At 36.0% G+C, this 22,795-nt stretch overlaps 1 pseudogene; it reads left to right on the top strand.

Annotated features, from left to right (window-relative positions):
* Positions 1 to 647: 647 nt before the first annotated feature.
* On the top strand, positions 648 to 22,558 carry LOC132140169 (F-box/WD repeat-containing protein 8-like; annotated as a pseudogene).
* Positions 22,559 to 22,795: the final 237 nt, after the last annotated feature.

Raw genomic sequence — 22,795 nt, 5'->3', positions numbered from 1 at the left:
GATAAATATGTATCCGGTATTTCTTAAAAGTGATACGCAGCACTTTAACGCCGATAACGACCCACCACTAATATATATATATATATTAGTGGTGGGTCGTTATCGGCGTTAAAGTGCTGCGTTAACGGGAGACTCTTATCGGGCGATAACAAAAATCGTCATTAATCTATTCTCAAAGTTGGGTTGAGAGCTCTATAATAGGCGAGCTATAATGACTTTCACCTTGATATTTTAGCGCAGATGCCTAACCGAATTGCACTGTAGGGGGCGAGAATGAGTCTTCGAACCTGTGTGCATGCCTACTATACTGTGAAATTACCACATTAAACGTGACGTGCTAACATGGATGCAGCTGAAGCCGCCGGGTTTGCTTCAGGGAATTTTTTTTTTTTTAAGAAGCTTCCCAATGGAAACCTGGACAAGACGCACGCCTGTTTCACACATAATCCGTATGCAGTGCGTATGCAGTCCGTGTGCATTACGTATGTGGTGCTGAAGCAGCACAGACTCATACTCATTGTGCTTTCACACAGGACGCGTTTGCAGTCCGCTACTCTGTACGTAAACGATCGCTACACTGTTGCTTACGCACCGCTCCTGGAACGCACTGACGGACTGCAACCGCGTGAACACTGGAATCCGTTAACATGGGTGCGTAAAAAAAATACGCAACGCATACGCACTGCGGACGTACACGTATACACACAAACACACACACACACATATATATATATATATATATATATATATATATATATATATATATATATATATATATATATATATATGCATCATATATAGTTATATCATATAAATCACAAACTAAAATTAATTACTTAAAAACACACACACACACACACACACACACACACACACACACACACACACACACAAACATATATATAGGGTTTAAATCGTACCTAGTGTAGAACCTTACTTCATCATCAGAAGCAGCAAATCGCCCCAAACAAAACCTTTGACTGACCGACAACTCCTCCACCTGTCTTCTTAGTCGTTCCACCTCTTTGGTCCAGACCAGTCGGTCCTCATCCACTGGAGTGTAATCCTCCCTTCTTTGCCATACCCCAGCAAGCGGCGCCCTTTAGGGGTCGATGGTTCGATCAAGTCATCACTTATAAAGTGACGACTGCAGACCCTTGTATGAGATGTGATGTTAAATCAATCACGTCGAATGACATGAATCCACTTTCTGCATGTTTCTTTGTCCACAGGAAAAGTGTGGAAACTCAGTACAGAGTTGAACTTTGAGGAGGCCACACATAACGGGACACAACAATGGTCAGTTGAACTACTGTCTTCACGCCATTGATATTTAAACTTTCTGAAAGCCATTAGTAAAGCTTAACTATATAATACTATAATATAATATATTATAATATAATACTTAAATTATAAATCGCTGTTTTATGAATGAGAAATTATGAATGAGTTTTGCCGATAGTAGCTACACTTCGTTGTAGAATGCGCTAAGCGGAAGTAAAGATGCGGTCTGAGATTCTACCGGATATACGTAAGCAGAGTTCGTGCATAGAGTGAATTCGCACCGTGTATGCCCACCTTAAGCCTTGCCCAATCCACACACACACAGCTCGCGATCCATGCGCAGCTGAGACAAAGAAAAACAGCGACCACTAAATGGCACTACAGCCCCACTCAGGTGCGCATTCCATTGTGTACAGTTTTAGGAATGTTACATTAGCTGTGTCCGGAACCGCTCCCTATGCACTATATATTGCACTATATGGGGTGTCAGCCATTTTGTAGTGCTGTCTGAATTCTGAGTGAATGACTTCATTCCCTACATTTGTCGACTTCTTTTTACCCACAATTAATTCTGATTTCGAGTGTACAACCGATGTACACTCGCTGAAGCACTATTTCCCACAATCCAAGACGAAAGTCTCAAAATTCAAATGAATCAAATAGAATCGACTCAGAAGAGACGTGGATGAATGCACACGCGTCACCTAATCCACAAACGCACATTTTAATCCCTACATGCACAAAATATGATAATTTTTAATAGAATCTATAACATTTGTATTCACAAATATGTTTCTATTTGAACAAAATGCTGCACATTAATGTCATTCTTAACTCTGCAGACACCGGTTGAAAAGCATTTGTTTCAGTGTAGTGACGCACATTCGCAGATTTTTCAAATTGTGTACACATTAATGCATTGCACTAGGCCTTGTTCGTTAGTAGTTGTGTGTGTGTGGAAATGCTGAAAACTGCGAAAATGAAGTCTCAAAATCCAAATGAACCGAACAAGATCGACTCGAACTAGACGTCAATTAATGCACGCGTGTCACCCGATCCACATATGCATGGATTCCTTTTTGCATGAGCAATTTATGATATATTAATGCAGAACAGAACATTTTTATTTGCAAACTTGTCTGTATATGTACAAATCGCTGCACAATCATTTAATCCCAAATCAAATTGAAAGGCATTTGTTTGTGGTTCGTAAGATACAACCCGAATTCCGGAAAAGTTGGGACGTTTTTTAAATTTTAATAAAATGAAAACTAAAGGAATTTCAAATCACATGAGCCAATATTTTATTCACAATAGAACATAGATAACGTAGCAAATGTTTAAACTGAGAAATTTTACACTTTTATCCACTTAATTAGCTCATTTAAAATTTAATGCCTGCTACAGGTTTCAAAAAAGTTGGCACAGGGCCAACAAATGGCTAAAAAAGCAAGCAGTTTTGAAAAGATTCAGCTGGGAGAACATCTAGTGATTAATTAAGTTAATTGATATCAGGTCTGTAACATGATTAGCTATAAAAGCTTTGTCTTAGAGAAGCAGAGTCTCTCAGAAGTAAAGATGGGCAGAGGCTCTCCAATCTGTGAAAGTCTGCGTAAAAAAATTGTGGAAAACTTTAAAAACAATGTTCCTCAACGTCAAATTGCAAAGGCTTTGCAAATCTCATCATCTACAGTGCATAACATCATCAAAAGATTCAGAGAAACTGGAGAAATCTCTGTGCGTAAGGGACAAGGCCGGAGACCTTTATTGGATGCCCATGGTCTTCGGGCTCTCAGACGACACTGCATCACCCATCGGCATGATTGTGTCAATGACATTACTAAATGGGCCCAGGAATACTTTCAGAAACCACTGTCGGTAAACACAATCCGCCGTGCCATCAGCAGATGCCAACTAAAGCTCTATCATGCAAAAAGGAAGCCATATGTGAACATGGTCCAGAAGCGCCGTCGTGTCCTGTGGGCCAAGGCTCATTTAAAATGGACTATTTCAAAGTGGAATAGTGTTTTATGGTCAGACGAGTCCAAATTTGACATTCTTGTTGGAAATCACGGACGCGGTGTCCTCCAGGCTAAAGAGGAGGGAGACCTTCCAGCATGTTATCAGCGTTCAGTTCAAAAGCCAGCATCTCTGATGGTATGGGGGTGCATAAGTGCATACGGTATGGGCAGCTTGCATGTTTTGGAAGGCTCTGTGAATGCTGAAAGGTATATAAAGGTTTTAGAGCAACATATGCTTCCCTCCAAACAACGTCTATTTCAGGGAAGGCCTTGTTTATTTCAGCAGGACAATGCAAAACCACATACTGCAGCTATAACAACAGCATGGCTTCGTCGTAGAAGAGTCCGGGTGCTAACCTGGCCTGCCTGCAGTCCAGATCTTTCACCTATAGAGAACATTTGGCGCATCATTAAACAAAAAATACGTCAAAGACGACCACGAACTCTTCAGCAGCTGGAAATCTATATAAGGCAAGAATGGGACCAAATTCCAAGAGCAAAACTCCAGCAACTCATATCCTCAATGCCCAGACGTCTTCCAACTGTTTTGAAAAGAAAAGGAGATGCTACACCATGGTAAACATGCCCCGTCCCAACTATTTTGAGACCTGTAGCAGAAATCAAAATTGAAATGAGCTCATTTTGTGCATAAAATTGTAAACTTTCTCAGTTTAAACAATTGCTATGTTATCTATGTTCTATTGTGAATAAAATATTGGCTCATGTGATTTGAAAGTCTTTTAGTTTTCATTTTATTAAAATTTAAAAAACGTCCCATTTTTTCCGGAATTCGGGTTGTACATGTATAAAATTGATGTAGTACATTGATATTTTTGCGTGCATCTTTTAATCATTTTGAGTCTAATTTCATCCCATAAAAGTCTAAATTAATTCTTTTCACCATACAAAGTGATCGAATAACTAATGTCTTAAAGGTTTGGAACAATATAGGGTGAGTAAATGATGATAGAATTTTCATTTTTGGGTGAACTTTCCCTTTAATGTTAGTGCATTAATGAGAGAATTTTTACATGTATGTTGAGGCTGTGTAGGTGTGTGGAGCACTGAAACTGGTCTTGAGCCTATTCATCAGTACCAACACCTCCAGAGGGTTCATGCTCTGGATCTAAGCCCCGACAGTCCGGCTGTGGCCTCTGCATCAGGACCGGATGTGTGGGTGGACACCCCAGATGAGCATGGCTACTGGAGATCACAGTGTCTCCTTCAGTTACCAAAGCCTGTAAATTTAATCTGAGATGAGCAGAGCAGATGCCAACCACAGTAACAGTTGACAAAATGAGTAATGCATGTGGGTGATTTTAGCACCAGGCATTCCATTGATTAAAGCTGTTTATTGCATCCACAACTCCTGCAGAATAATACATAGCCACAAACCAATCATGTATTGGTCATAGACACTGTGTTCTGCAGGTATGGGATATCGGTGGTACCCTTTGGTCACAGCGTGGGCAGATGAGAGTGTTCACGTGCTGGACTCCAGATGGAATGAAGAACAGGAACCCAGAGTTCTTCCCTTCAAATGAATAGATTTCCCTATCTGGTAAGAATGCTATATAAGATCTCTCACATCAAAACTGACCATATTTACTTTCTAAATACATGTTTCTGGTCTTATTGTGCTCAACTGTGCATCATTTCAAAATGACTTTGTTGTCTGACATCACCAAGCACTCTTATTTTTCAATACCATTTGGGTATGCAATGGGCAATTTTCATAATCCAATCTAATAAATTAAATCAAGCCCTGCCATACATTTTTCTGTTGAATATCTTACGCTCTATATAGGAAATCTTGCATTTCCATATACAGATTTGACCACTTCAGCATTTCCCATTTTCAATTGCCTTTTGTGTTGCATAATTCGCATATCCATTCTGATTGGTCAATCTATGCATCAGAATGGACATTAGGGTTTTCAGGATTTGAATATTTTAAGCAGTCTTTTACTACAGTAATCTCTAAAACAACATTTAATTAGATTATTTTATATTGAATTTATATAAAATGCATTTTTGAGGCTTTCCTTTTCAAGCTCTTCAGATGTGATGGTGAATTTCAGCAAATGATAGTGTGGTGAAATATACACTTTGTTGACTTGTTTTTGATTGTACTTGACCTTCGAGCTGACAGAATAGTAGAAATCATGACTAATTTCACATTTCTATGAAGTTCCAAACATTTTTTCGTTGGGTAAGGTACCTCCGAAACTCCATCCTTTGAGTTATATTCAGCTATAGTCTGGCTGCTCAAACAAACATTTCACAATTCCATTTTTGGTGGCACAGACATGACACATCTCATCTTTTAATTGTGCAAAACTGTATTGCATGATGTATAAGCAGATGATTTTATCTAAGGTGAATGACAGTACATTATTACAGGGTCACTGGGGAGTAAGCTGAAGTTTAGAGCGTTGCTCAAGGACACAGATGTGATATTTTATGGCTCACCCCTCATGAGTTTTGTTGCTGGAGTTTTTTGGCTTACCAGCTGAGATCTTAACCACTAAAGACACACCACCACATGATGTCAACAAGTGCGGTCTGGTGATCTCATTTGGCCGCTCACTGTTGTTTACATAAATTAAGCCCACCAGTGAAGCTCAGTGTGACCTTATTCCCAAAGTCACCATAAATAAAAAGTTGCTGTTATCTTAGGAATAGACCTGTTACTTAATTAACCCAACCTGGGGTCCCAGTGGTCCTAAGAGTCCCTAGTTTGTTTCTAAGTCTGCCATGTGAACCTCAGAGATTCATTAAGAGGCCATAGATCTTGTTATTTTATGTACTATTACAGTTTTTTTTCATATTTTGAATTAAATGTATTTTTTATATTTTCTGTTTTTAATTTGATTAAAATATGTATATTAAATATATATATCTACATAGTTTTTATGAGTTATTTTAGTACTTTAAACAAAAATGAGAAATGTTTCCTTGGCAGCTAGGGTTATAAAAAAAAAAAAAAACGTAATCGCTTGAAATAAAAATAAATGGTAACTAAAATAAATGTTATTTCAGCTAGTTTCCAAGGCAACATCTCATTTCCATTTTGTTTAGCTTTATGTAAAATAAGTAAAACTAGAACTGAAATAAAAAATATAAAGGTGTATTTAAAATCGTCAAAAATCAGGGCGCAGATCAGCGCTGGAGGGGGAGCGAGGGGTTTACTCAGGGGAGGCTGGGAGGTTTTCAGTGAAGCGACAGGCGTAGATGCTGAGAGTAATCAGATGAGTGCGTGATAGATGGATGCAGATGGTGTCCTGTTGTATCACACAATGCTTTGGCTCTCCTTCTACACTGACATCACCCTCATTTAAACACTCTCATTAACCAAACGGGCACCGGAGCGGCTGTTGAGAGGCAGCCGAGAGTTTGAACGACAGGACAGTTTGTCAAAGTCAGGCTCTGCTGGACTGTCTTGTTTCACTTCTTATTTAATGGACAGTGTTACAAGAATATCTCTTGTTGCACTGATGAAAACTGATGCACTTGAAAACACATTTTTGCATGGCCTAACAAAGTAGTGTCACATACTTGCAGTATGCATACAGGCAGTTAACTGCTATTTCTACAGATCTGTGTCTGTTAAAACTGTGCATTTGAAAATACATTGACATAATAGAAAGTTGTTGTTATAAGAATATAAGAAATGGTTAAGAATAAAAATGAAATCATGAAAAGAAAGAAAACCATACTGTAAATGTTTTAGAATATGGATTTTACTCCCTGCTGAGAAAACTGTTTACACTGGCCTAAACTGGTTTAAACTGGTCTAGTCTGTAAAACCAGCCAACAGACCCACTTGACCAGCTTACCAACTAGAACCAGCAGACCAACACTGGTTTACTTTTAGAATTTTAATTAAATGTCTTTTTTTACAATGATTGAAATCAGATACATAAAAGGGATATCGTTTTATTACAATTATAACAGCATAGCACATTCAGCTATGAATAATTTCCTACATATAATTGAAAAACCAGTTATATTAAAAAGCCAGTATGATTTTTTTAAGTAATAAATAATTAATCAGACATTTATAATCTTATAAAAGAGTTTGAATGCAAATGAATTGTCTTCCTTTGAATTTTCTGTTCAACAGAGAATCATAAAATCACAAAAAAATATTTCTTGGAGTAATGCCTACTGAATATTCAGCTTTGCATCACAGGAATAAATTACATTTTAAAATCTGTTAAGATGGAAACCATTTATTTTAAGTTGAAATAATATTTCACAATATTCTTGTTTTACTGCATTTAATTTTTTTATTTTTATATCAAGCAGTCTTGGTTAGCACAGTCTTATCAACCCTAAGCTTGTGAACAGTGTATGTTAATATCAAGGTACCTTTGTATTCAAACCTCGCCTAAGAAGAAAACCACTGTTTATGTGTTGTTTTCCACAGATCTTTATCACCATTTTACTTAAGAAATGAAACCGTTAACCTCACTTTTTGATTTGATGCATCTGTCTATAGTCTTTCATGGATCTTAGCACTGTATCTTGCAGCACATTTTGCAGGAATCATACTCTTTGTTTCATGTTGTGTCACTCCTCTGCGAGTTACTCTACAAGTTTCCATTCTACCAATTTCTGATTAGCACCTTTCCCTCTGTGTGATGTCATGTCTGTCAGCCGCGGTGCATGTTGACAGGATTTTCAAACTGCGAGAGGGAAGTCAGATGTGCCAGAACCAACGCTGGTGTGTTATTAAATGAGAAGACATATGCCTCATTAAAACTTGTCAAAAACATTGTTTACTGTTTGTGAGGTAACAGAGTCATGGCATGCTTTGGTGTCTATTTTTGAACTTGAGCACCATTCAGACTTTGAATTACTATTATTATCAATGCACATCTGTGATTACAAACAATAATTAGGATGAGATTGGGATTTCAGCAGTTTTTACCAAGATGGCGAGTGTCTAGACGCTTTTAATCTGGTTGGTTTTTCTCTATAGCTGCTTTATTTATTGAACAGTATGTGGGAGTTATTTGTGTTATTTCAGCTTTCTGTTGTCATCGTCTTTGTTTTTAAGTTGGAGGACTGGAAGCTCTGGGCATCTGTTGTGTATGTGTGCATCAAAGTGTGTGTTTGAAGCACTGACCCACACACACACACACACACACATCATGAGGCGCCACTTTCATGTTTAACAGCCAGATAGGCTGGTGAAAATGTGGCACACTGTTGCACCTCCAGGTGCTGAAATTCAGAGAGGTAGAGAGCAGTGTCTCGTGAGATCAGGATGAATCTGTTAAACAAGAAATAAGGGTTTGAAAATCTACAGTTATACAGTATATAAAGGGACTTATTACAGGAGTAAATGATGATTTTATTTGTATTTGAGAGTTTTGGTTTGTACAGAGTCTGTTGACATACATTTCAGAAAATATCCATCTATTTTTGTATAGCCAACTATTATAATTCATCACTTTTATCCAGTAAACGAAGTGCATTGTTCATTGTTTCTCACATTTTTATTATTATTTTTTTAATTAGTGTTTTGCTCGTATGATTTTTTAATTTTATTTAAATATTATATATATTCTTTAGAGAGATCTGTGATCTGTGATGATTTCCAACCACATAGTTATTGGTCACAAAAACATAAAATAAAATATAAATAATTAATAATAAAATAAATAAAGTATTTTTGTGGATATTAAAACAACAAAGGTATATGCCACTTTTGTTGGTATTACATGTAAATTTTTGCAGATTTAATAAGAAATTTGAATAAAGCCACAAATGTATTTTTTAATACCCCAAACCTTTGAACAGCAGTGTTTTTGTTGTTTTGACATTTATTTGATAAAAATACAGTAAAATCTTTATTAAATATTATTATAAAATATTTTTACTAGTGCAGCTAAATAGTATAGAACATTTTATATTTGTATTTTAAATATATTTTGTATATGTAAATGCATGTAAATATCTTATTATATAAACAAAAATGTTTCTTTTGAATGCGATTCATTGTTTGACATCACTAATTGTTACAAATATTACTGTTGCAACTTAAAATAACTGTTTTGTAGTGTGATATATTTTCAAATGTATTTATTTCTAATTTGGTTGTTTCTTGTTTTTATGAAATGTAAAAAACATTTGAAACCATCAGGTTTATTTGATAGAAGGACTTAATAGAAAATTCAAAAGAACAGCATTTATTTGTAAACCTCCTTTTTTTTGTAACGTTATAAATGTCTCAACTTTTACCTTTGATCAATATAATGTGTCATTGCTGAAAAGTATTAATTTCATTCCAAAAATAAAATCTGGCCCCAAATTTTTGAAAGATAATGTACATTTAATGAAGTGAAAATTGAGAATTTTTACTTGTCATAATTTCATCTTGAGACAAGTAAAGGTGGTGATGTGTGTATGGAAATGCTATTTGTGAAATATGCTATTTTATGAAATATTTCTCGTGTCTTGATGACAAACTTTGGCTGGCTGTAATTTTTGGGTCCTCTCAAGGATTTTGGCTGCATGGCAGCTATGTGGCTCACAATTAAGTGTGTCTGGCCCAAAATAAAAAGGCACTAAACAGCTGGCAAGGGCTAAAATCTGACATCATGCAGTTCTTCTCTCTTCTCTCTCTTTTGTTTAACATCTCTATCTGTTGCCTCAATAATTCGCTTCCAATGTGGCCCATGTTGTTGTCTTTTCTTTGCTCACTGTTTAAATAGCAGCTGATGCAATCAGTTAACCAATCTCTTTTTTTTAGGACTGAATTATCTCAGAGATGGCATTTAATGTGAGTGTACTGATTAAGAGCTTCAGAGGTTTTAAAGCACCTGGATTGTGGGTACAGTGGGCTCATAATCAATTATTGAACACTTAGCTTCTCTGTGTCTCCAGAAAAGTTTGATTGATAAAGTGAGGGGGAAGTCCATGTCAGATGCAGTTTAGAAGACCTGCTTTTTAATGAGCTGAACTGTAGAACATTAAATCAATGTTATATAAAATGTTATAAGAAGGTAGGTTACTGCTCTTAAATATTAATGCAATAATGTAAGAATTATAATTTTGATAATATTATAGCATTATAAACACAGACTTTTGTTTTTATAAAATCTAATTTAATTAAATAAGTTTAAAAAACAACTTTTTAAAAATTCTTAAAAAAAAAAACTACAATATAAGCGAATCTAAACCTGAGCCTTGGTGTATGTTGTGACATTTGCCATTAAGGAAAAACATACATTATGAAAAATGCTAAATGAAGCACTGCCCTACTATTTTCACTTTGCTTTTAATGTTTTATATCCTATTTATATTTTTTTTTGCATCCAAATGTATATATGTGGTTTGTCACTTTGCATATTTTAAGACAACATTTTGGTGCTTATTATGACATCACAAAATCACAAAGGCTTAGATCATGCATATTAATTTAGGTCATTTTAAAATAATTTTTAACATTTTGATAAATAGGTGGTTTATGAGATGCATGCAGCCTCATTTCCAATGCAGAGCTGAATGCAGTTTCAATAGCATCGTGTATTTTGTTTAGTTTTACATGATTAATGAACTAATGATTAAAGGGATAGTTCACCCAAAAATAAAAATTCTGTCATCAATGCTATTTTATTTTGACTTTCACTCATCAAACAACCCTGAAAAGGCTATTTTCATAATGGATAATAATAATAAGACATTTTTCTTTAGCAGCAAATCAGCATATTAAAATGATTTCTGAAGGATCATGTGGCACTGAAGACTGACATAATAATGCTGAAAATTCAGCTTTGCATCACAGGAATAAATAGCATTTTAAAATCTATTACAATAGAAAACAGCTCTTTTAAAAATGTTAATATTTCACAATATTGCTGTTTTTACTGTATTTTTAATCAAATAATTGCAGTCTTGGTGAGCATAAAAGACTGTTTGAAAATATTAAAAACTTTTGAACAGTAGTGTACTTCTATTTTAGCTAAAGCTGTCATTTACATCAACACTTGGCCAATCAAGTTAAAGGGATAGTTCACCCAAAAATAAAAATTGTCATCATTTACTCACCCTCATGTTATTCCAAACCTGTTTGAGTTTCTTTCTTATGTTGAACACAAAAGAAGATATTTTGAAGAAATGTAAAAAAAAAAAAAAAAATAGGAAAATAAATACTATGGAAATCAACAGGAACAACCAACTGTTTGATTACCAGCATTCTTCAAAATATCTTCTTTTATGTTCAACATAAGAAAGCAACTTTAGCTAAAATAGAAGTACATTACTGTTCAAAAGTCTTTTATGCGCACCAAGACTGCAATTATTTGATTAAAAGCTGTTTTATATTGTAATAGATTTTAAAATGCAATTTATTCCTGTGATGCAAAGCTGAATTTTCAGCATCATTATGTCAGTCTTCAGTGTCACATGATCCTTCGGAAATCATTTTAATATGCTAATTCGCTGCTAAAGAAACATTTCTTCTTAATATTATCCATTATGAAAATAGCTTTTTCAGTGTTCTTTGATGAGTGAAAGTCTAAGAAAATAGCATTTATTTAAAATAGAAATGTAAAGTATTTACTATCACCGAGTTTACTAAATATTTGTTGAATAAAAGTATTAATTTATATAAAAAAGAAAAAATATTACTGACCCCAAACATATCAGTTATCTGTGCACTTATCAATTCAGAGGTCCCTTTAATGGAGAACTTCAAATCCCTTTAGATAAAAGCATCTGCATAATGAGCAACTTTTACATGCTAAAATGCCAGTTAAACAGGTTGCTTCTGATGTTTTAAACTGATTGTGTACCTGAAATGTTAAAAGTGTGTTAGAAGTTCATAAGAAGGCATGCAAGACTTGTGAAATGTGTTATCTGGTATCTGTGGATGCAAGCTATGGCCCTGATATTTGAACCTTAGCAGGTGTTACGGCACAATCCTGCCAGTTTTACAATCTATCGTCCTCTGTCCTCAGATTCAGCTGTACAGCCTGGAGAACAGCCAGAGCAAGCTGACGGTGAGAGACTTCACCTGTGTCAACCTGAGAGACAGCCACCCTCACCTGCTGGTGCGGGGGAACAAAAACAGGCAGTACGACACGCTCTGTCAGGCTTCTGTCACTTCTGTGAATTGAGTTTCTTAAACAAGGCAGAATTCCGATGGAATAGTAGTTCTCTCATTTACACATGCAGCTTGTGTGAATTCTCTTATTTTAGGTTGCATTACATTTCCCTCAAGCAGCTAGTTTTAATTTTTTGGATTAGTGGGAATGTTTTTAATGGGTGTATCTCATGAAGCCTGGAGACATACAGAACCTTGTGTCCTTAACTCATTTTCTACTCTTATCCTTATGTGGGTGAAACTCACAAAGCATGCTTGCTTAGATAAAGTGATAGTACAACAAACATTACTATGAAGACTAAAGTCTGTTATGCTTCCGGCTGCATTTATTTGATCAAAATTGCATATACAGTATGTGACCCCAGACCACAAAACCAGTCATTAGGGTATATTTTCCGAAATTTAGATTTATACATCATCTGAAAGCTGAACAAGTCAATTTTTTTGTTGATATTTGTTAGGATAGGATATATTTGGCCGAGATACAACTGTTTGAAAATATGGAATCTGATGGTGCAAAAAAATCACAATATTGAGAAAATCACCTTTAAAGTTTTCCAAATGAAGTTCTTAGCAATATATATTACTATTTAAAAATTAAGGTTTAATATATTTACATATTTAAATATTATATATTTAAAATATTTTCATGGAACACGATCTTTACTTAATATTCTAATTATTTTTGCCATAAAAGAAAAATCTATAATTTTGAACAACACAGTGTATTTTTGGCTATAGCTACAAATATCCCAGCGTCATATATATGCACTGCAGTTGAAATTTTTTTTAATAATATATACTGTACATACAAACCCGATTCCAAAAAAGTTGGGACACTGTACGAATTGTGAATAAAAACAGAATGCAATGATGTGGATGTTTCACATTTCAATATTTTATTCAGAATACAACATAGATGACATATCAAATGTTTAAACTGAGAAAATGTATTATTTTAAGGGAAAAACAAGTTGATTTTAAATTTTATGGCATCAACTCATCTCAAAAAAGTTGGGACAAGGCCATGTTAACCACTGTGTGGCATCCCCTCTTCTTTTTATAACAGTCTGCAAACGTCTGGGGACTGAGGAGACAAGTTGATCAAGTCTGAATAGGAATGTTGTCCCATTCCTGTCTAATACAGGCTTCTAGTTGCTGAACTGTCTTAGGTCTTCTTTGTCGCATCTTCCTCTTTATGATGCTCCAAATGTTTTCTATGGGTGAAAGATCTGGACTGCAGGCTGGTCATTTCAGTATCTGAATCCTTCTTCTACGCAGCCATGATGTTGTAATTGATGCAGTATGTGGTCTGGCATTGTCATGTTGGAAAATGCAAGGTCTTCCCTGAAAGAGATGACGTCTGGATGGGAGCATATGTTGTTCTAGAACTTGGATATACCTTTCAGCATTGATGATGCCTTTCCAGATGTGTAAGCTGTCCATGCCACACGCACTCATGCAACCCCATACCATCAGAGATGCAGGCTTCTCAACTGAGCGCTGATAACAACTTGGGTTGTCCTTGTACCTTTTTAGTCCGGATGACATGGCATCCCATTTTTCCAAAAAGAACTTCAAATTTAGATTCGTCTGACCACAGAACAGTTTTCCACTTTGCCACAGTTTTAGCCAGCAACGATGAATGGCACTGTGGATTGTGTTCACCGACAATGTTTTCTGGAAGTATTCCTGAGCCCATGTTGTGATTTCCATTACAGTAGTATTCCTGTATGTGATGCAGTGCCGTCTAAGGGCCCGAAGATCACAGGCATCCAGTATGGTTTTCCTGCCTTGACCCTTTCTCTGAATTTCTTCTTTCTTCTGAAGATTCTCTGAATCTTTGGATGATATTATGCACTGTAGATGATGATAACTTCAAACTCTTTGCAATTTTTCTGAGAAACTCCTTTCTAATATCAGAGGTGGGTAGTAACGAGTTACATTTACTTCGTTACATTTACTTGAGTAATTTTTTGGGGTAACGAATACTTTTCGGAGTATATTTAAAGATGGGTACTTTATACTCTTACTTGAGTAAATTTTGGGGGGACAATCTGTACTTTTACTTCGTTAGTGTGGGCGACGCTCCTCTCGTTACTTTATCTTAATGCAATAAATGTTATAATGCTTCAGTTTATTCCAAACGCGCCGTCTACTTTTCTCTGGGCAATGAGCGATGCCCATTCGCGAATGATTCATTCTTTTGAGTCAATTCTGTTCAAAGGCTTGATCAAACCAATTGGCAAACGAGTGAATTGGTTCATGAATCAGTTTGAATGAGTCGTTCAGTTCCCTGCCGCACGCGCTGAGCGTCTGAAGTGGTTCACTCGGAGTTGTAACGTTTAAGAACAGAAAGAGCGTTAAAAACGTGGCTGGAACTGCACTGAATTGAAATCTGCAAAGGTTATTATTTGCTAGCGATGGAGATCCTTATTAGATGAACACCGCGTGTGCTGTCTACTGTTTAACAGGTAATAACTTGGGCTACATTCGATTACAGTACACGATACCACTGTGACATTAGTTTGTTGTACGTGTTTGGCTTATAACAGAGGGGAGTCAAGTTGAATGCAGCTCCCAAAAGACAAAACACAGCCGATTAAGATTTTATTAATTTTAATACAATCTCACTGGTGCAAGTACGTTCAGCGAGTCATATTATCAGCTGCTAAATTCAGATCTGTGATTGCTTGCTGGCGCTGAGCCAGAGATAGATGCGTTTATACAGCGCTGCGCATTATAACAAATCACACATGATTCTTTTGAGCTTATTAAAGCATTGGCCAATCAGAGGCGTTCAGATGAGTCATCGCTAAAATGCCGGTGCTTCCTTCACTCGCTCACTGACTGAATAGGCCTACCTCTTTCTGGCGAATTCTCTCGCAGGAACAACAAAGTGCAGATGGGTGTACAAATCTTTAATTAAGATATTGATTTCACAGTGTTAACAGTTTCAGTGATTTTAATGGGAGTTTCTGAGAGTGATTGAAATCTAGACTGTCAGTGAAAATTATCTTTAATAATGTAAATGTTATTTGCTCTCTTTCTGAACAATGAAAGATAAGTAGCAATATTTATATCACATTAACTTTCAATGTTAAATTCACATTTAATATAAAGTCAGTCGTATTAAAAATATGTTATGGCATGACACCTATATCTGTTACTTAAGTAAACAGACAGGGTTTTATAATAAATTACATAAATTGGAGTAAAGGCTGATGAAATATATACATTTATACACGCACACATACATTACATACATTTTATCTATATATCTAAATAAAAATAGGCTCAGTATATATGACCCAAAGTAACTAGTAACTAACTACTTGAGTAGATTTTTTATCCAATACTCTTTTACTCTTACTCAAGTAACTATTCAAGACTAGTACTTTTACTTTTACTTGAGTAAATATTTCTAGAAGTACTTTTACTTTTACTTGAGTACAGTTATTGGGTACTCTACCCACCTCTGTCTAATATTGCCCCACTATTTTTGCCGCAGCATTGGGGGAATTGGTGATCCTCTGCCCATCTTGACATCTAAGGGACACTGCCACTCTGAGGGGTTCTTTATATACCCAATCATGTTGCCAATTGAACTAATAGGTTGCAAATTGGTCCTCCAGCTGTTCCTTATATGTACATTTAACTTTTCCAGCCTCTTAATTGCTACCTGTCCCAACATTTTTGGCTCAATATCTGCTAAACCACAGCTCTGAGAACAGAAGTTTTTGAGGAATTGACAGTAACGTGACATACAGAGAAGTATGTTGACCCATACTCAGAATTCATGCTCTGCATTTAACCCACCCACAGAATGTTATAGATTTGCATTAGATATCCAAGATTAAAGCACTTTGAATAAAACACACCTAATTATGTCCAATGCAGAATTTTTTTTAATTTATTTTTTCACAGCTGTGGTCCTTTTAAAGTGCTAGAGCTAGCTCTTGACTATTTTTGGCTTACCTTGAAAATCATTTTACAGAAAACATCTGAAAAGCTCATGCACTTATAAAAGTGGGAATGGGAATAATGAAAGCTCTCGGTTTGAAAGGATGGTGTTATTATCAGCCGTGCATCACTGAGGGTTATTGATTTAGTGGACAAAGAGATGTTAGAGACGAGGAGAGATGCTGTCTCTCAATACAGAATCCTGAGTGTGGTCCACATCTGATGCTTGCGTCTCAATTAGTCTTTGCCAAATAAAGAGCCATTTCATTGACACTTGTGACAGCGGGAGCACTATTTTGGCAGGTGAAGAGATGCTTGGCAGGTCTTTGTAAATAAATTCCAACTGCATCTTCGCTCTGGCCAGCTGCGCTCTCTTTTAAAACATCCCTCTTTCTTTGTTCGTCTTTCCACGGTTCAGACATAGCAAATTCATTGCATTTAGCAGACACTTTTATCCAAAGCGACTTACAGTGCACTCAGGCTATACATTTTTTACCAGTATGTGTGTTCCCTGGGAATTGAACCCACAACCTTTTGCTCTGCTAATGCAATGCTCTACCACCGAGCCACAGGAATTCCCTCATCTTTTGTTAATCTTGACGTATGAATGAAGCAAATACTCCTTGGAGTGTTATTTTGGCTGTAAAGATTTGAACCCATCTGATTTTTCTGTGGGCAAAATACCAAGCAGCCCTGTGGAAATGAGGGCCCGGGTCCTGCCCTTTGTTAGCATGGCCAAAGGCCAGGACTTAATGCATCGCTTCTGCTCTCAAATTTGTTCAGGCTCTTTTGCTGTGGAGAGAGTGGAATCTGTGTTTGTGTTGTTGTGCCTGATTGGATCTGCCAGCAAGTGAGAAGGATCCATAAGTGATTGGTATGTTCTGCTCCTGGGTTTATAATTGAGAATGGAACAAGGAATGCTTTTGCGACATTTATGAGTGTCACCAACATCACTAGAGAAAGCTTCTGTCTTCTGATTTTATTAGTCATTTAAGAACCCTCCCAGCTAAAAACAGCTAAAACCAAGCTGAGACGGAAGTAGCTGGTTTTAGCTGGTCTCCCAGCTGGTTGGTCAGCTAGTTTCCCCATCTTGACCTGTTAAAAAGTGGTTAAAACTAGCCTGCAAACCAGCTATGACCAAGCTGGAAGACTAGCTAAAAACAGCCAAGTTTAAGCTGGGTTTAGATGTTTATTTTTTATTTTTCTCAAAAGAGTTATAAGCCATGAAACAAACCAACCATCTATCAGGTGGATTAACATGAACAAACTTTCATTTGAAGCAAAAAGCATAAAAAAAAAAAAAAAAAGTATATGTAATCAGACAAAAAGGCACAGGTACAAGACTATAACTACAATCACATGATGTCAATGTCAATGTCACCTTTAAAGCAACTGAACAACATTCATTAGGAAAACAGTGTCAATAATGCAAAAATGAAAGTTAAAGGCAGTTCATCATTGGATTCAGTTATGTCATCTCTGTTCAATTAAATAGTGTCTGTGCATTTATTTGCAATCAAGTCAACGATATCGCTGTAGATGAAGTGACCCCAACTAAGCAAGCCAGAGGCGACAGCGGCAAGGAACCGAAACTCCATCGGTGACAGAATGGAGAAAAAAACCTTGGGAGAAACCAGGCTCAGTTGGGGGGCCAGTTCTCCTCTGACCAGACGAAACCAGTAGTTCAATTCCAGGCTGCAGCAAAGTCAGATTGTGCAGAAGAATCATCTGTTTCCTGTGGTCTTGTCCTGGTGCTCCTCTGAGACAAGGTCTTTACAGGGGATCTGTATCTGGGGCTCTAGTTGTCCTGGTCTCCGCTGTCTTTCAGGGATGTAGAGGTCCTTTCTAGGTGCTGATCCACCATCTGGTCTGGATACGTACTGGATCCGGGTGACTGCAGTGACCCTCTGATCTGGACACAGACTGGATCTGGTGGCCACGGTGACCTCGGAACAAGAGAGAAACAGACAAATATTAGCGTAGATGCCATTCTTCTAATGATGTAGCAAGTACATAGGTTGTTATGGGAAGTGTTTCCGGTTCCGGTTTACCTAATTAATGCAGCCTAAAAATCCTTTAACGGATTTGGATAATAAAAGCATATTAGTATGTTATGTGTATGCCAGGTTAAAGAGATGGGTCTTTAATCTAGATTTAAACTGCAAGAGTGTGTCTGCCTCCCGAACAATGTTAGGTAGGTTATTCCAGAGTTTGGGCGCCAAATAGGAAAAGGATCTGCCGCCTGCAGTTGATTTTGATATTCTAGGTATTATCAAATTGCCTGAGTTTTGAGAACGTAGCGGACGTAGAGGATTATAATGTAAAAGGAGCTCATTCAAATACTGAGGTGCTAAACCATTCAGGGCTTTATAAGTAATAAGCAATATTTTAAAATCTATGCGATGCTTGATAGGGAGCCAGTGCAGTGTTGACAGGACCAATAGGACCCAATAAAGCATTACAATAATCTAACCTTGAGGTCATAAATGCATGGATTAACATTTCTGCATTTGACATTGAGAGCATAGGCCGTAATTTAGATATATTTTTGAGATGGAAAAATGCAGTTTTACAAATGCTAGAAACGTGGCTTTCTAAGGAAAGATTGCGATCAAGTAGCACACCTAGGTTCCTAACTGATGATGAAGAATTGACAGAGCAACCATCAAGTCTTAGACAGTGTTCTAGGTTATTACAAGCAGAGTTTTTAGGTCCTATAATTAACACCTCTGTTTTTTCAGAATTTAGCAGTAAGAAATTACTCGTCATCCAGTTTTTTATATCGACTATGCAATCCATTAGTTTTTCAAATTGGTGTGTTTCACCGGGCTGCGAAGAAATATAGAGCTGAGTATCATCAGCATAACAGTGAAAGCTAACACCATGTTTCCTGATGATATCTCCCAAGGGTAACATATAAAGCGTGAAGAGTAGCGGCCCTAGTACTGAGCCTTGAGGTACTCCATACTGCACTTGTGATCGATAGGATACATCTTCATTCACTGCTACGAACTGATGGCGGTCATATAAGTACGATTTAAACCATGCTAATGCACTTCCACTGATGCCAATAAAGTATTCAAGTCTATGCAAAAGAATGTTGTGGTCAATTGTGTCAAACGCAGCACTAAGATCCAATAAAACTAATAGAGAGATACACCCACGATCAGATGATAAGAGCAGATCATTTGTAACTCTAAGGAGAGCAGTCTCAGTACTATGATACGGTCTAAATCCTGACTGGAAATCCTCACATATACCATTTTTCTCTAAGAAGGAATATAATTGTGTGGATACCACCTTTTCTAGTATCTTGGACAGAAAAGGGAGATTCGAGATTGGTCTATAATTAACTAGTTCTTTGGGGTCAAGTTGTGATTTTTGGTGAGAGGCTTAATAACAGCCAGTTTGAAGGTTTTGGGGACATGACGGCTGACGGCTGAATGGTTGCAATTTTATCTCTAATAGTATCGATTTTAGAAGTAAAGTAGTTCATAAAGTCATTACTGCTGTGGTGTTGGGAAATGTCAACACTTGTTGAGGCTTTATTTTTCGTTAATTTAGCCACTGTATTGAATAAATACATGATGTGTTGTGAAAGAAATACTAAACTATTCATTTAGTTTATAATGTCTATTCATCTACTTAGACTACATCCTAAAAGTATGCTCTTTGTAAAGACAAATGACATACCTTTGTAGTTTGTAGCAGAAAAGTAGAAAAGATTGGGGATATGCCACTTTGTCATAATGTTTTTTTTTTTTTTTTTTAAACAGACCTGTCTAAAATCTTGTTACAGTTACATCTTCCACATGTGCTTTCATTTAATTTCCTGCCAGTCGCGCATCTTTTGTGTCGAGAACTGTCCTCGTGTGTTTGCAAATTGATGCATCTTTATAAAAGTTTACAATGTTGTGGGAGATTAAATATAACGTAGATAACATTAAATACATTAACAGGTTTTACAAATGTGTTGAAAAGAAAAACATATAGAAATTATAGTAAAAAGTAATTTTTTTCATTTTATTTTTAATTACCATTAAAGCTACACTATTCTGAAAACACCAAGTTTTTAGTGTCACTGCTTGTAAAAGTGGTAAAGGTAGTTATGATGATGCTGACGATGTGCTTTTCATGGCTGTGTGTATCCTGTGGTGGTTTTGCTCACGGTTGGTTGCACTGTGAACAATATTCTTGATTAATTAAAGGAAGCCTGTCTGCTGACAGCTCAGTGAAACTAGATCTTGTTTTAGCATTAGATTTATGACCACTGCATCCTGCCAGTAAATATATTACAGCCTCTTACAAGAATAAATGCTTCGATGAAATTAAAACAGGACGATAGATAGGCACATCCACATAATTACTCGCAGCATTAAATCCTGCTTGGCTATGCATTAACGATTAATTCTGACTAATATCTTTTGTTGGTTTTTTTTGTTTTTTTTATGGTCCAAGCTAAATTTAATTTTGTCGATTATCTTTTGGAAAGCACAAGCATAGAGTCATCCTTTGGCTGCCTCTGGTACCATTAAAGAGGACAGATGGAATTGAGCTCCTTTGGGCCTGTAAAAGTAATTTCTTTATACCAGCGTTATACTAATGTCATCCCACAGAGGGGAAAGCTGTCATACTGCAGTTTCCATAACACATTAGTCTTGTGTAGTCTGAGTTTTGACTAAAGTATGGTCCACTTGACACTTGATTTGATCATTTAGAGACTGACCAACCATAGCTCATTTTGGGCTTAGGGGCCAATATATTTGAAATTGGTTGCAGTCGGTGTTCTTTAAGAATTATTGAGATACTATTACTAGTTTACTAATATGAAAATAATTTCAAATATTAATAAAAACTATATTTTATCATTTTCTATTTGTTGTTGTTTTGTAATGTTTTGATTAATGTTTAATTAAATGTAAGTTATTTTAGTACATCAAAATAAACAAAATGAAAATTAGAAATGTTGCCCTGGCAGCTTGCTGAAATTACATTTTATATTTTAATATATTTCAGCTATAATATTTTTATTTTCAGTAATGATGGCTTTAGTTTTAGTTATCTTAACTATAATAACCATCATTACAATGCTTTGTATTTTAATATGTTCAAAATTTGATTAAACAAAATTCCACAAAATTTGTGCTTTTTTTTCAAAAGTTGTAGCAGCACAATTTTATGATTATATATCAATGTGGCTAAAAAATAAAAATATAAAAAAATACATAAAACGTTTATATTTCTAAAAATGTAACCTTTCACTTAAAATTATATATATATATATAATTTTAAGTTTATATTTATATATAAATTTAAGCATTTTAGAAAAAAAAAATTATTTTATTTCAAATTACAACTGTAAAATAACAGTTCAAATATTTATGGAAATCTTATTTTAAACACCACAATTTCAATTTGATAATTGGACTAAGCCATATTGTGATTTCGGTTTTATTTCGATTAATCATGCAGCCCAATTAGACGGTAAGTTTCAGTGGTGTAGTGATAATAACACTGAGTTGCTTCTGTATTTCAGAGTGAGAGTGTTTGATTTGCATATGGGCTCGTCAGTGGTCTCTTTATTTGACCATCACATGTGCGTGACTACCGTTCAGGCAGATGATTGGAAGATCGTGAGCGGCGGTGGCGAGCGATTGGTCAGTGTGTGGGAGATGAGGATATGAGCCAAACTCTGGGAAACGCACAACAGCTGAGAACGTTTCTTTTAATAACGGCTTCTTTTAATGGTTTCTTTTAATGAGGCTTGTGTCACGGACGATGACATCACCGCAGGTAAAAACACACAATACATTATATTGTGCTGTCTTTGCTACTATGTTTCCACCTGTTTATTCTGTACTTTTATTATTTCTTTAGATTCAGAGGGCTGATCTGTTAGTATGACTTCTCAATGGACCTGTCTACCCCGGGTCACGTTCTGACCATCTGCAGGTCCAACTACACAGAGTCCTCTGAATACAACTAACATTGGCTTGGTGATGCTGCACTCTAAAAAATCCGGGGTTATTTTTTTTAACCCAAATGCTGGGTTGAGCGAATTGACGCATTCGTATGTATACATTTTATTTTATCTATAAAATCATTACTGTGCTGAATATCGTTCAATTTTATGCAGAGCAACATACAGGCATGCGGTATGAATAACCGGTAACACTTTAGAATACTGTTTCTTACTTACTACATAACTAATAAGGAATTACTGAAGAACTAACAGGTGATTATTCATTAACACTTAACTCACTACTGTTAACTACTAAGAAAGATGTGTTAATTAATCAGTATGTAATATAATTTTATGATTATGTTAAGTAACAGTTAGCTAATCAATAACTAATGTATTCTGTCATACCTCCTGAAGAACTACTATTAATTATCTACTAGTTAAGGT

The sequence above is a fragment of the Carassius carassius genome, chromosome 5 (genome assembly GCF_963082965.1).
Source record: "Carassius carassius chromosome 5, fCarCar2.1, whole genome shotgun sequence".
Taxonomy (NCBI): Eukaryota; Metazoa; Chordata; class Actinopteri; order Cypriniformes; family Cyprinidae; genus Carassius; species Carassius carassius.
This window is presented reverse-complemented; position numbering and strand designations above follow the sequence as displayed.